This window comes from Chelonia mydas, chromosome 5 (genome assembly GCF_015237465.2).
Source record: "Chelonia mydas isolate rCheMyd1 chromosome 5, rCheMyd1.pri.v2, whole genome shotgun sequence".
NCBI lineage: Eukaryota > Metazoa > Chordata > Testudines > Cheloniidae > Chelonia > Chelonia mydas.
In genome coordinates this window covers 4,370,724-4,383,155 of record NC_051245.2, presented here as the reverse complement: position 1 = coordinate 4,383,155, position 12,432 = coordinate 4,370,724, and the positions used below count along the sequence as shown (strand labels likewise).

The following is a 12,432-nucleotide window of genomic DNA, read 5'->3' as shown; positions in this document are numbered from 1 at the left end:
GCTGCCTTCTCAGCCTTGGCTGACTCCAGGGCTTAGCCTGTCCGTTTTCCCCTCCTTAGCCTGGCCTTGACCCAGCAGGGTGCTGATTGCCACCTGAGCACCGTCAGCTCCCCCTGCGTTCAGTGAGTGCTCAGCACCAGAGTGGATCGGACCCTCTACATGACTGGTACTTGGCCTTCCCGGCTGCCACTCGCATGCATTTACCTGGCTGAGGACAGCCCACAGGCTGGGCCTCAGCAAGGGGCCGTAGCTGGTCACAGCACAGACCCATTGGACCCCACATTCCCTGCCAGCCCCACTCACACAACCCTGGCCTGCTTGCTAAGAGCCAGATTTAGGACAGGGGTGAAGCAGCGGTATTCCAGCGTCTCTGAGCCACCCAGCACCCCCAGTCCTAGAGCAGCAGCGTCCTGTCTTAAAGACCCTGAGAGCCCACCCTCCTTGGGGCCGCAGCATGGGATGGAAGGTAGGGAGATGAGCCAGCTCTAATAGACCTTGCTCCATCACTGTGGTAACTACAATCACATTCCTCCTGAAGGCCAGACCCTGTAACTGTAATATGTGAGCCTGTAACTGCGAGCGATGCCTACCCCATGCATCCAAAAACCCAGCCCCAGCTCTCACGGCTAGATGACCCTTCCTCGCCCTGTACCCTCTGCCTGCAGAGCTCGGGAGCACGGTCCCCTGGAAATCTTGCCCTAGATTTCCTCTGGCTCAGTGACAAAATCAAAGCAGAGCACAAAGCAGCTTCCTATTTACTATGATAGTTTTATTAGTCTAGTAAAAACACAACCGCAAAGGGACGTTACACCTGACGGCGCGTCATTACCATGAGAAGCCAAAAGGAAACATAGTCACGCTGCCTCTTAGCAAGTGAAAGAACAAAAGCCACCTGGGTGAGGAGCACAGATCCTGCCCCAGGGGACCCTGCTGGCAACCCAGCTGTGTTGGGCATACAACCCAGACCCCCCCCCACACACACATACAAGCGTGCTTATTGCAACAGCTGTGCTGACTCGGGGGAAGGGGGAGAAGAGTTGATGACTGCACCAAAGACCCCTGCGAAGGCCTTTGTCTGATGAGCATCGACCTATTGCTTGGCTGTAAACTAGGCTGCAGGTGATTTACTGAGGCTCTGATAATGCAGAGTGCTAAGTGAGGGCAGGGGATGGATGGGGGTGGGCACTGGGGGCTGTGCGGGCCTGTGAACGCTGATGCTCTCAGGGGCAAGTGCCTGTAATCAGCAACATGGTGATGTGCCGGACCACAGGGACTGGTTTGCTGTGAAGTCCGTTCATCACCCCTTAGCATCAGTACTGGCTGCTGCCTGAATTGCATTGGGTTGGAAGATCCTTTCATTTATTCTCCTAGGTATCTCAGGACTCCTGGCCCAGGACCTGCAGCGACTGCGTGTTCCCCGTGCCCACCCCAGTAGAAAGCAGAGCGGCACCTCTAGCTGGCATGGCTGAAGCTGGCAGCGGCCGGGTGGGAAGCTCTGATGACAGGCCCATGATGATCTGCGGGGTTGATTCCTGTCCAACATTTCAGGGCTGCCCAGGGAGCCCCCAGCTGCCAAGCGTGCCAGAGACAACGTGATTGCGGGGACACACAGGTACAGGGCCAGGCACAAAGCGCCTGGCACACGTTCCAGGTGCAGCCAGGCAGCCCAGGGGCAGGGACACGCTCCCCTTTCAGAAGTTTACACTTGATGGTGAATTGCCGTAACCCTAACGCCTGCGTGTGACATCACAAAGGGCTGGCAAGGCGACACGTGTGACGTCACAGCGCCTGGCGCCTGACCTGGAGCCCAGCGCGTGCGGATGCAACGCCAGGCTCCCAGGCTGCAGCAGACCTCCCTAGGACCGAGGAACCCAGTGGGTGGGATTGGCTGGAAGCAGGAGGAGAGCCTGCCATGGGGCTGAGGGTACAACCCTCAGGAGGGGGCGGAAGGGCCGAGACAGGGGAAAAAGGAGCCGCGTGCTCCTAAAAGGTCACTTACAGGAACAGCCTCAGGCCTCCCAGCAGGAATGCCCTGGCAGCCAGCAGGTCTGCTCCCAGCAAGGCTGGGCCTTTACACAAAGGAAGGGGGCAGAGGGACCCCAGGACAGGGGGGCACCAGCACCACTAAGGCTCCCAGCTATCCCCGTGGCAGAAATCCTCATCGCCTTTGACCGACCGCACAGCCGCTGCAGCTACTCTGGGCGCTCGCGGGGCTCTGAGCAGGCCTGGCCCTCCGGCACAGGGAAACAAAGACACACTGACTACAGAGGGGGCACCCTTCTCCTCCCAGCCAGCTGGCCAGCTTTCCCCACTCCCTCCTGGACTGTCTCTACCCCAAGGGACCAGCCGGGAACAGCCAAGTCACGCAGGTCCCTCAGCGGGGCAGGGGCTAAGTTCATGGCGTTCAGTGCAAATGACAGGACTGTAACAAGGAGAGATGGGGGATGCAGGCTGGGCTTGCCCAACCCCCAGACTGCGCAGAGCCCAGGGGTGCTTGGTAGCCAGTGCGAGCGCGTTGGGCTGGAAGCACCCCTGCTGCGGCTGGTAACTGGGTGTGCCTGGCTCCGGGGGCCGAGAGAAGGGGTGGGATGGACACAGCTGAGCCAGGCTACTCCGAGACCCTGGGGCTGCCTCCGACCCCGAGGAGAGTTCTGAGGGGAATAGCGGGGCGTGGGAAGGGGCCAGCAGCTCTCCCCAGCTACAGCATCTCATTGATTTCAGTGGGAATTAGGCACCTAAATAGCTTTGGGGATCGTGCCCAAACCATCTGACTCCAGAGCGCTCTCAAGCCAGGCAAAGCCCCAAACGAACCCATCCAGCCCCCTCGTCTATATTTAACAATCACAAGCTGCCTGCTCCCGGCTGGCCGGCCACACAGGGTTTGTCAGCACACAGACTCTAGCGGCTGTTTATCGTGACGTTCACACTGGCGACGGCATCCGGCTCACCGTGCCCCACGGGCTGGGGAAGCCAAGCCTTACGGGTGGTCCCTGCAGCTGCTAGCGCCTCAGAGGACACCACCCCAAGCAAACAGAACGGCCTGAAGGCAGCTCTCCCTGCCAGCTAGATGAGGCTTTGGAGAGAACTTGCTTGCCAGGGAGCACGTCCTGCCCTGGAGGCTCGCCTGCCCGTGCCCCCGCTCATCGGGGGTTTGTTTGCAACCCAGGCAGTGCAATGGGAGAGGGGCTGGACGACCCCCGAGAATGAGAGTTCCTTTATGCAGCCTCACTAGCCCTTTGCGAGGGGCTCAGCCAGCCACAACCAGGACCGAGTCCAGCACAGGTGGCCCCGCGGCAGAGGGGTCCAGCGAGCGCGAGTCCTTTGGTGAAAGGCCCAGCCTGCCTCCCACACTCCCCCCCGAGTCCCGCTCAGTCTCCTCTTCATTTTGAGTCACTTCCCCCTGAGCGTCCGTTCTGCAGAGCCCCCTCATCAGGGCAGCCCCCACCCGGACACACGCTCCCTTCTCCCTCGGGTGACTGTGAGGGAACTGATGCCGGCCGGCCTGGCCGCTCAAACTCCTCAGTCAGGTCCAAGGCAGGACAAGCTGCTTCCTGAACGCAGGCCTGGGGGTCTCTGTGTGGTCTGGCTTACAAGCTAGTTGGTGGGAAGAGCCCATGAGACAAGCTATCAATCCTTCCTTCAAACCCTCAGCACCCCAGCTGTCCTGGGACGTGGAGCGACTCAAGGCTGGAGCAGATATTTCTCCTCATTCTTCGTCTCATCCACGTCCGGGCTCTTCTTGGGGCAGGACGGGGTCCTGCAGGCCTTGCACAGGATCAGGAAGAGGATGAGGATCAGCAAAGCGATGACGCAGTTAAAGGAAATCGCAACTACTGCTCCGGTGGACAGCCCTGACCCCATCGCCGCTCCCCAGGGAGGCAGTCAAGGGCGAGGCCGCTCACTCCCCTGGGAAAGACAGGCCTCCCCTCTGCCCATCGACCCTGGGGCCTCTGCCTGCTCTGGGAGAGACGCCTGGCTCAAAGACGGAGACGGCTGTGCCCACCCCAAATGCATTGGCAGGGGAGGAGGTGAACGGCTGGGTCTAGAAGTGGTCTTGAAGCCCCAGCTCCAGGCAAGCCCCAGACGTTTTCTGCCCTAAGTCCCAAGAATCTCTCATTCCAGAGGAGGTTAGCAGGGGGGTCGCCTGCGGAGGGGCTTTCCCCTGGTGGGGGGATGAGGCGGGTGTTGGCAATCTCTGTCTCCTCCCAGTGGGGGGCTGCTTTAGATCCCAACCACCCTCTCCTTCACCATGAAACGTGTGATACGGCACTGCCCCCTCCAGCGATCCGCTCGCCCTGGGGCCGCAGGCGGTGGCAGCGGCCGGATCTCCGCTACGCTCTTGCGTCAGGGGGGGGCCGGAGTCCCAGAGAGCTGGGAGCGGAGAAGAGCGGCCCAGATCAGGAGACGCGGCAGCCACGGAGCAGCTGGGCGGGACGTCGGCTGCTGTTACTCCTCAGCTGCTCCCTGAGCTGGAGGACAGTCAAGGCCGGCTCCCCTAGGACTTCCACCATCCCGTCGCCAGCAGCTTCGGTCCCGGCTGTGACAGGCTGTGTCCCCGATGTCTCACCCACGCGCCTGGGACGGTAAAGACAAGGGCAGTGTCATTAACTGGGCAAGTGGACGCCTGGCTCACTGGATGACCAGCATTGGCGGGTGTCAGGCTGGCTCCCTGCAGACTGAGCCCCATGGCGACAGCACCCACAGCCACAGCCGGCCCTGCTGTTGGGACCGACAGCAGCCCCAACTCCCTGCTGGCCCTTGAATGCGCCTGGCTCTGGGGGTGAACGGGATTCATTGGCTAGAGCTGCCTGCCTGGCACCCGGCACCAGCATTCATTGACAAGGGGAGGCAGGCCCTGGAGACCATCTCTCCAGCTCGCCCTCATTCCCCCCAGGACAGCCGGGGCAATGCCCCGGTGGCTCATAGCCCTGCATCACCACGGCGGTGTGCCCCCTGTCAATCAGGTGCATCAGCACCCTGAAGCCAGTCAGGTCACTGGGGCTCCTCCCAGGTCTCACCTCTCAGACTGATCCCCCCACGCTGCGGCCATCCGTTCCTCGTCCTGCCGTGTGCCCTGGCGGGGCGAGCAGAGGTCGCGCTCTCCCTGTGGACCTGAGCCAGCCCACGCAGCAGGAGGCAAACGCAATTTTTATTACTTCCAAGGCAGGTCAGTGAGCATGGTGTACTTGGAGGGGCAGGGAAGGAGGACAGGGTGAGATATTGCCAAACAGGGTAAAGCAGGGGTGGGCAAACTACAGCCCGTGGGTGGGCTCGCAAGCTGCACCACGCAGCTCTGCCCCACTCTAGTGCTCCGGCCGGGGCACTGGGTTGGGGCCACACCGCACAGGGGTGGTGCCTGCGGACAGGGCAGGGTGGAGAGCCGCCTGGCTGCGCCTCCACATAGGAGCCGGAGAGGAGACATGCCACTGCTTCTGGGAGCCGCTTGAGGTAAGTGCTGCTTGGAGCCTGCACCCTCTGAGCCTCTCCCCACGCCCCAACTCCCTGCCCCAGCCCGGAGCACCCTCCTGCACCTCAAACCTCTCACCACAACCCCATGCTAGAGCCCGCACCCCCAGCCGGAACTTACACCCCTTTCCCAGCCCTGATCCCCCTCCTGCCCTCTGAACCCCTCGGTCCCAGCCCAGAGCACCCTCCTACACCCCAAACTCCTCATCCCCAGCCCCACCCCAGAGCCCTCACCCCCGCGCACCTCACCCCTAATTTTGTGAGCATTCATGGCCCGCCATACAATTTCTTTCCCCAATGTGGCCCTCGGGCCAAAAAGTTTATCCCAGAGGTGAGCAAAGTCATCTCCCCAAACACGGCCGGCCAAAGACGTGGGCTAAGCCACAGGGACGGTTACATGCACCCAGCAGAATGGGGAGAAAGGCATATTCCAGGGGCCTCCACCCTGCTCTGCCGAGACCCTGTACCGAACGTGTCTCCACTGGAACACTTCCCCCTGCTCCCCACGCTCTGCCCTCCCCTGTCTTGGCTGCGTGGGATTAACCACGGGGCTGGAAACGGGGCATTGGGCCATCCTAGTCACAGGGACCCAGAAGCAGTCACCACCTTCTGGCTGTTTGGTAGCCCTTGTTTAAACTGATTTGGGTGGGTATCCTTTGAATTCCCATGGACAGGTCCCTACAAAACCTGCCGCCACAGCTAGCCCTAACCAGCCCCTGTGTTGATGCAGGAAGGAGGCCACATGGAGGTAGGAGACTGAACTGAAGTGGGAAATCTGTAATTCAGGGGTGAAGCACACTGGTGGGAGAGCGCATGGAAGGGGGGCTTGCGCTGTCTCTGCCTGAGTGATCCCTGTTGACACAAAACATTCTGGAAGGGAGATTAAACCTGGCACTTCAGGAAGGTGGCCGATCGCGAACGATGAAAGACCAAGGTGAGACCTGTAAGGGGCAGATGATCTCACATCTGTAGGGACCCTACCAAATTCAAGGCTGTGAAAAACGCACCATGGACCATGACATCTGATCTCCCCTGTGAAATGTGGCTATTGTAGGGGAGGGTCAGGGCTGGGGGCGCCCCAGCCGGGGTCTCCTCCTGTGCACCAGGCTCCTGCTGCTAGTCCCGCCCCGGGCTGGGGAGGGACAGGATCCCTCTTCCCCTGCAGGGGCCTGGAGCTGGGTCAGACCCACCTCCGGGAACCTCGCCCGGCTACGGGAAGCTCTTCAGCTGCTGGCTGGGAGCCCAGCTCTGAAGGCAGCACAGAAGCGATGGTGGCCGTCAGCCCCCGACCCGGGTGGGAGGCTGTGGCCCCAGCTGTCAGCCCCAGACCCAGGCAGGAGGCTGCTGGAAAAACCCGGACGGACGGTAACTCACCCTCCCGTACCCTATGGCCCTCACTTCTGCACTGCTGCTGGCGGTGGTGCTGGTTTTAGAACCGGGCGTCCGGCCAGCAGCCGCTGCTCTCCGGCCGCCCAGCTCTGAAGACAGGGCCCCTGCTAGCAGCGGTGCAGAAATAAGGGTGATAATCCCACAACCCTCCCCCGAAAACTCCCTTTTGGCTCGCGACCCCCACGGCTGCAATACCATGAATTTTCAGATGTAAACACCTGAAACTGTGAAACCATTTTAAAAATCCTATAACCGTGAAATTGACAAAAATCAGCCGTGAATTTGGTAGGGCCCTACACATCTGCTACTGTGGGGTTCTCACACCTTCCTCTCAAGCACCTGCTGCTGCTGGACCAGGGGTCTGAGCCAGTCTGGCAGTTCCTGTGCTCTATCTCCAATCCAACAGCCTTTGCCCAGCACTAAGTCCACCTGAAACAGACTGTCTGATGTTTAAACCCATTCCCATGAGCTAGGACAGGCAGGAGTCATTCGCTTAGCTGCTGAATGCCTCAGCCGGAGGTTCTGCACAGAGCGATGGGGGAACATTTGAGAGTTCACAGTGATCGCCCAGGAAACCTCGGGGCGCTGCTGCCATTCATCAGAGGAGCCTTTTCATGTTACCATGAGAGTCCTGCACCGTGCTCCACAATCCAGTCTCTGTTCCTCTCACAGCGGCACAGACCTAATCCTGCAGGGTGCTGATTGCCTCCTGGGAAGGGCCGAGCGTCCTCAGAGCCTTGCAGAGCTGGACGGGACAGCTCCCCAGGTAGGTGCACACTGGACGCAAACTGAGCCCTTTGAGGTCTGCAGAGAGGAGCTCTGCCAGAATCAGAGAGATGCCTCCACCTGGCTAGACGGAGGGGAATCCCGAGGGGCCGCTCTCAGCTGGGAATCATTCCTACACCCAGATACCATGGGGGCAGGGGGAAGGACAACTAGAATTTCTGCAGCACATCGATCAAAGCTTGCATGGCCGAGCTCAGGCTGCCCACTTGGCTCCCTGCCCCACCACAGAGAGGAGACAACTGTCCAGAACTTGGAGTATTGGGGGGAAACTGAGCCACGGGACATTTCAGGTGAAACTTTGGAAACATTCCCCCAGCGGGGAGATCAGGGAGGGTGTGGAGCTGTCCCGTCCAGGGCAGCGGGAGGGGCGCAGGACAGAGGTGTCTGCACAAACACTGCATCCCAGGCCAGTACCCAGGACCGATGGGAAAGGGAGAGAGAACAGGACCGAACTCCGCTCCGGTCTCGCATGCACAATGAGGAAGCTTCTTGGAACTGCCTTCTTTCCCACCCCAGCCGTTTGACCTGCAGTAACCCATTGCCAGCCTCCTTACGTAAGCAAAACCATGTCCCCAGGCTGCAGATCAGAGCTCCCTCACCCACGGCTGGCTTTGAATAGCCCCGGCTCAGTGTAGAAAATCTATTCCGCACCGGTCTAGCTCCCTCTGCCCCTGCAAGGACACTGCGCCACCTCCCGCCCCACATAAACATCAACCTCATTCGGCTCTGAAATGATCTGGGCTCCGGGGGCAGCAAAACGAACTCTGGAGTAAAAGGGTCAAGCTGCCCGATGCAGTGCTTCCACCATGCATTCATTCGCACTGTGCCCGCAGCTAGGAGGCAGGGGGGCAGGGAAGGGGCAGCCCAACCCTCCCATCCCTCATCTGAAGCCAAGGAACAATTTCTCCACTCACATGTAACAAAGAGTGGTGTGTGAAATCTTAAAGGGCCGCCGGCCAAGTGCGATGTGTGCATTCTTCAAGGGACACGGCCAGCATCCAGAGCCTCTGACTACACATCAAAGCGCACATTTCCTTCCTTGTTGTTGCTAACAAAGCTCCGGATGATTCAAAATGGGACATTTTGCTTAAAACTAACACCCTCTCTGCTCTTTCAGTTTCCTCGTGCCACAGCACAAGCCTGCAATGTCCGGGGTGCAAATGCCCCAGCACCACGGACGAGTTTGTTCTGGGTTTTTTTAGAAGTGATCACTGGAACTAACAGTAGAAACAAGTTTTCATGATTTTTTTGCTCTTAAAAAAAAAATTCCTAAATTTGGGGCTAAGGACCAGAGAATTGGAGGTGGTCAGCAAATGTCCACATTTAGAAATTCAATGTGAAGTTTCCTTTCTCAATCTGAAATGACCTTTTGTTTTGAAAGTTTAGTTTATACTTTTAAAAAGTTTTTAAAAATAAAAAAGTCCGCATCACAACACAACGTTGCAGGTGATCCGAGCTGAACCAAAAATGTTTTGGATTATCGGCTTGGGAACATTTCTGAGATTTCGACTTCTCATCAGTTGGGTATGGGATTTTTTTTTTTTAAATCTCAGAAATTTCCTAGGATGGGGACAGCATTTAGTGCCCAGCCCTACTGAGAAGGGCAGGGACCCCCACCCTGTACGTATAAAACTTTCTGCATCGGCATTTGCTCTGAGAGTGACCAACATGATCTGGAATTAATTCCTAGTGCCTGGCAGGACACTTACAATGGGAGGAATCTGACACCTTTTCTTTGCCACTGTAATCACCGAGTGAGACCTTAGCTACTTTCTGCCTTTTCCCACCATATCCCAGCATCCTGCTGCAACAACTGGTAGATAAGGGATCCCCCGGGGTTTCAGAGGACACAGCAGCTCCCAAAGCATATCATTCTCAACCTCATGTAACATGAGCAGGCCAAAACATCCCTGGCGAGATGCCATCAGGGCGTTACAGCAGGGATGGATTTGGCTCAGTGCGTTTGATGAGATGCGCCCACCTCCCGTCACAATTTAAGGGCTTTCTGCTGCACCTCCCCATCCCAAACCCCGTAACAGCAAGCTCACCCTGAAAATTCCTTGTGTGGAAGGAAGAAGGTGGGGAAGGGGATGGGTGGGGGGTCATTCCCCCACTCCCCAAACGAAGATGCCACAGGGGGGAGGGAAACCTGAGCAGTCACTTTCCACCGTCCCATAACCAGGGGGTCTGCACGGATGTTAACAGCCAACACGCTTGGAACACAGGAAAGGGGGCGCTCCCTTACCAGGTGTGTTCATGCTCCGGGAGTCTCGGAGGCCAGTGCTGGGGCTGGCACTCAATAAAGAGACTCAAACACCGGAGTTACCCACAGAGGTAAAGTGCGCCAGCAACGGGGCTCAGCCAGACATTCTGTTCCCACCTGCCGCTGCTCACACCCATACCCAACCAAGGGCATCATCAGGGGTGGGAGAGTCGCCTTCCTCTGAACCGTCACGGACTGGGCACTGCCAAAGGCAGGATGCCAGACTAGACAGCCCGCGCCAACGTCATGCGCCCCACGCCCTTGGTGGAGGGTGCACAGAACTTGCTGACAACACAGCAAGTCCCCGTCTGAAGCTGGGTCCCGGGGCTGCTTTTGGGCCGACAGACACGCTGCACCCGGGGCAGAGCGTGGGAGGTGCCGAGTGCCCCCAGCGGAGAACCCCAATGGGAGCGGCCTGCAGGACAAGGCCCCAGGAAAGCTGGGTGCAGGAACGCCCCTTAGGTTCTCCATCTGCAGCCTGTTTGGGGCTCTCTGTTGCTTGTGTCAAACATCTGACTGCTGATGTCTCCTATCTGCCTCCCCTTTGCCCCCGTACGCTGCAGTTGGACAGCCTCTCTGGTGAAGACGGCAGCAGTGCCGGGCCTGTTAGAACCACCCTGACAACCCAGCAACAACACCCATCCCTCCCCATAGGGCCCGTGCATCCCCAGGGGCCCTTTGGGGATCAGCCAGCTGCACCTCTGTACAGAGAGGAGCGACAAGGCACCTGTGGAGTGCGCTCACAGGACCCTGCAGTTTATTGCAAAGGTGCAGGCAACCAGATCTGGGGACACTTATGGAAAAGGAGGAGAGCAAAACAACCAAATCAGCTCCGCTGCGAGGGTGGGGTGGAGGGAGCCTGGGTCAAGAGCAGCGGGAAAACCCAATCCACCCCCCTCCCCGTGGTCCCTTATGCAACTTTTCAAGAACAGTGAAACTTGGAGAGGACCCATCTTGCAGCCCCCGAACTAACTGCAGGGTCAAAACAGCACCAAACGCTCTCTCAAACCTGATTCAAAATCTAAGCCAGTGTGTTAGTGTGCCTGCAAAGCGTCTGTGGGTCTGGGTGCGTCCCCACAGCGTGTGCATGCAAATGGGGGGTGCGTGTGCAAAGGAAGGGGGGATCTCACTGTGTGCATCCGGGGGGGGGTGTGCATTCCGAACGGGGGTGTTTGTGTGTGTGCAAACGGGGGGGTGCGTGTGCAAAGGAAAGAGGTGCCTGTATGTGTCTGTGTGCGTGCAAAGGGGGTGCCTGTGTGCGTGCAAAGAAGGGGGGGTAGCGGAGCACGGAGGCTGGCCGGGTCCAGCCCAGGAAGGGGGGGCATTACCTGGCTCAGCGCGGCAGGTGCTCCGGGTCTGGTCGCGGAGGCAGCGGCGGCTCAGTCCCCGGGTGCGGGCCCCCTGGCTCGGCGGGGAAGAGCCCTTGGGGCGGAGGCGGCTCCGGAGGAAAGAAGCAGGGAATCGCAGCAGAGACTTCGGAGCAGCGGCGGCGGCGGGGGAGGGAGCCGGGGAGGCGGCGATCTCGCGGCTGCCTCCATGGCCAGGGCACCCCCCGGGGGAGGAGCCCGCTCCCCGCTCCTCCTCCTCAGCCGGCCAGGCGCTGCCCCATCAGTGCCGGGGCTCCCACGCGCGCCCCCGGCCAGCAGCCCCGCCTCGGGGGGCAGCCGAGCAGAGGGACCCCCCCCAGCCTAGACCCCACCCCCCGGGCAGGGAGAGCGGGGGAGGGGGCTGCTCCCGCTGCAGAACTTGCAGGCAGTTTTGCTCCTGGATCCCACGCGAGTTTTCACTTCCACAACTTTCCACTCGCCTCCCGGGAGCCCCCGGCGCGGGCTGCCCCCCCCCCGTTCTCCGGCACGGCGAGGGGGGGCCAGGGGCTCAGGAGAGGGTCCCTCGCCGTGGGTGGGGGGCGGGGGGTCAGCGTTCACCTCCTTTCCACGGCGATGGGGGCTCGTCCCCCGACAGGGCTCGCCTGCGGGCAGGGCCCACGCGTGTCGCGGGGCTCGGACCCCGCTTCCTCGGGCAGCTGCGGGGGCCTCTGCAGCCGGCGCCTCCTCCCGCGGTTCCCCAAACTCCGCCCCAGCGCGCGCGGGGCCCCTTGCCCCCCCCCGCGCAGGGTGGGGGTGGGGGGGGACACTGGGCGGAGCGGCCCCTGCGCGGGAGCGGAGCCAGGCGGGCGCTGCGCCGCCGGCTCCCAAACAATTCATCCCACTGCCGCCCCCCTCGCCCAATTCCAGCTGTCTGCGCCGGGGCGGGGCTTCCAGCGCCACGCCTCCGCCTCCCTCCCCACCCATTGGCGGCCTGGCACCCGCCGGGCTCCTCATTGGCCTGGCACCGGCCGGGCCCCGCCCCCTGGTGGGAGGGGGGGTCTCCCCCATCAGCTGGCTGGCCCCGCCGTGCGGGGCGCAGTGTGGGATGGTGGCCTCTGGGCGGGGGTGGGTCGCTCTGCGGGGCCCCACTTCTTCCCAGCTGCAGGGAAAGGTCCTGCCAGGGCCCCCCCCCCCCGCAGCAGCAGCATCTGGAGGGCAACA

General features: G+C 60.5%; 1 long non-coding RNA gene across 1 annotated transcript; it reads right to left on the bottom strand.

Moving 5' to 3' along the window:
- Nucleotides 1–748: 748 nt before the first annotated feature.
- Nucleotides 749–12,177, bottom strand: LOC122466077. Its single transcript, XR_006291303.1, has 2 exons — nucleotides 11,233–12,177; nucleotides 749–4,575 (listed from the first exon to the last, which is right to left on the bottom strand). It is a non-coding gene; the product is annotated as an uncharacterized LOC122466077 (long non-coding RNA).
- Between the last annotated feature and the right edge of the window lie 255 nt (nucleotides 12,178–12,432).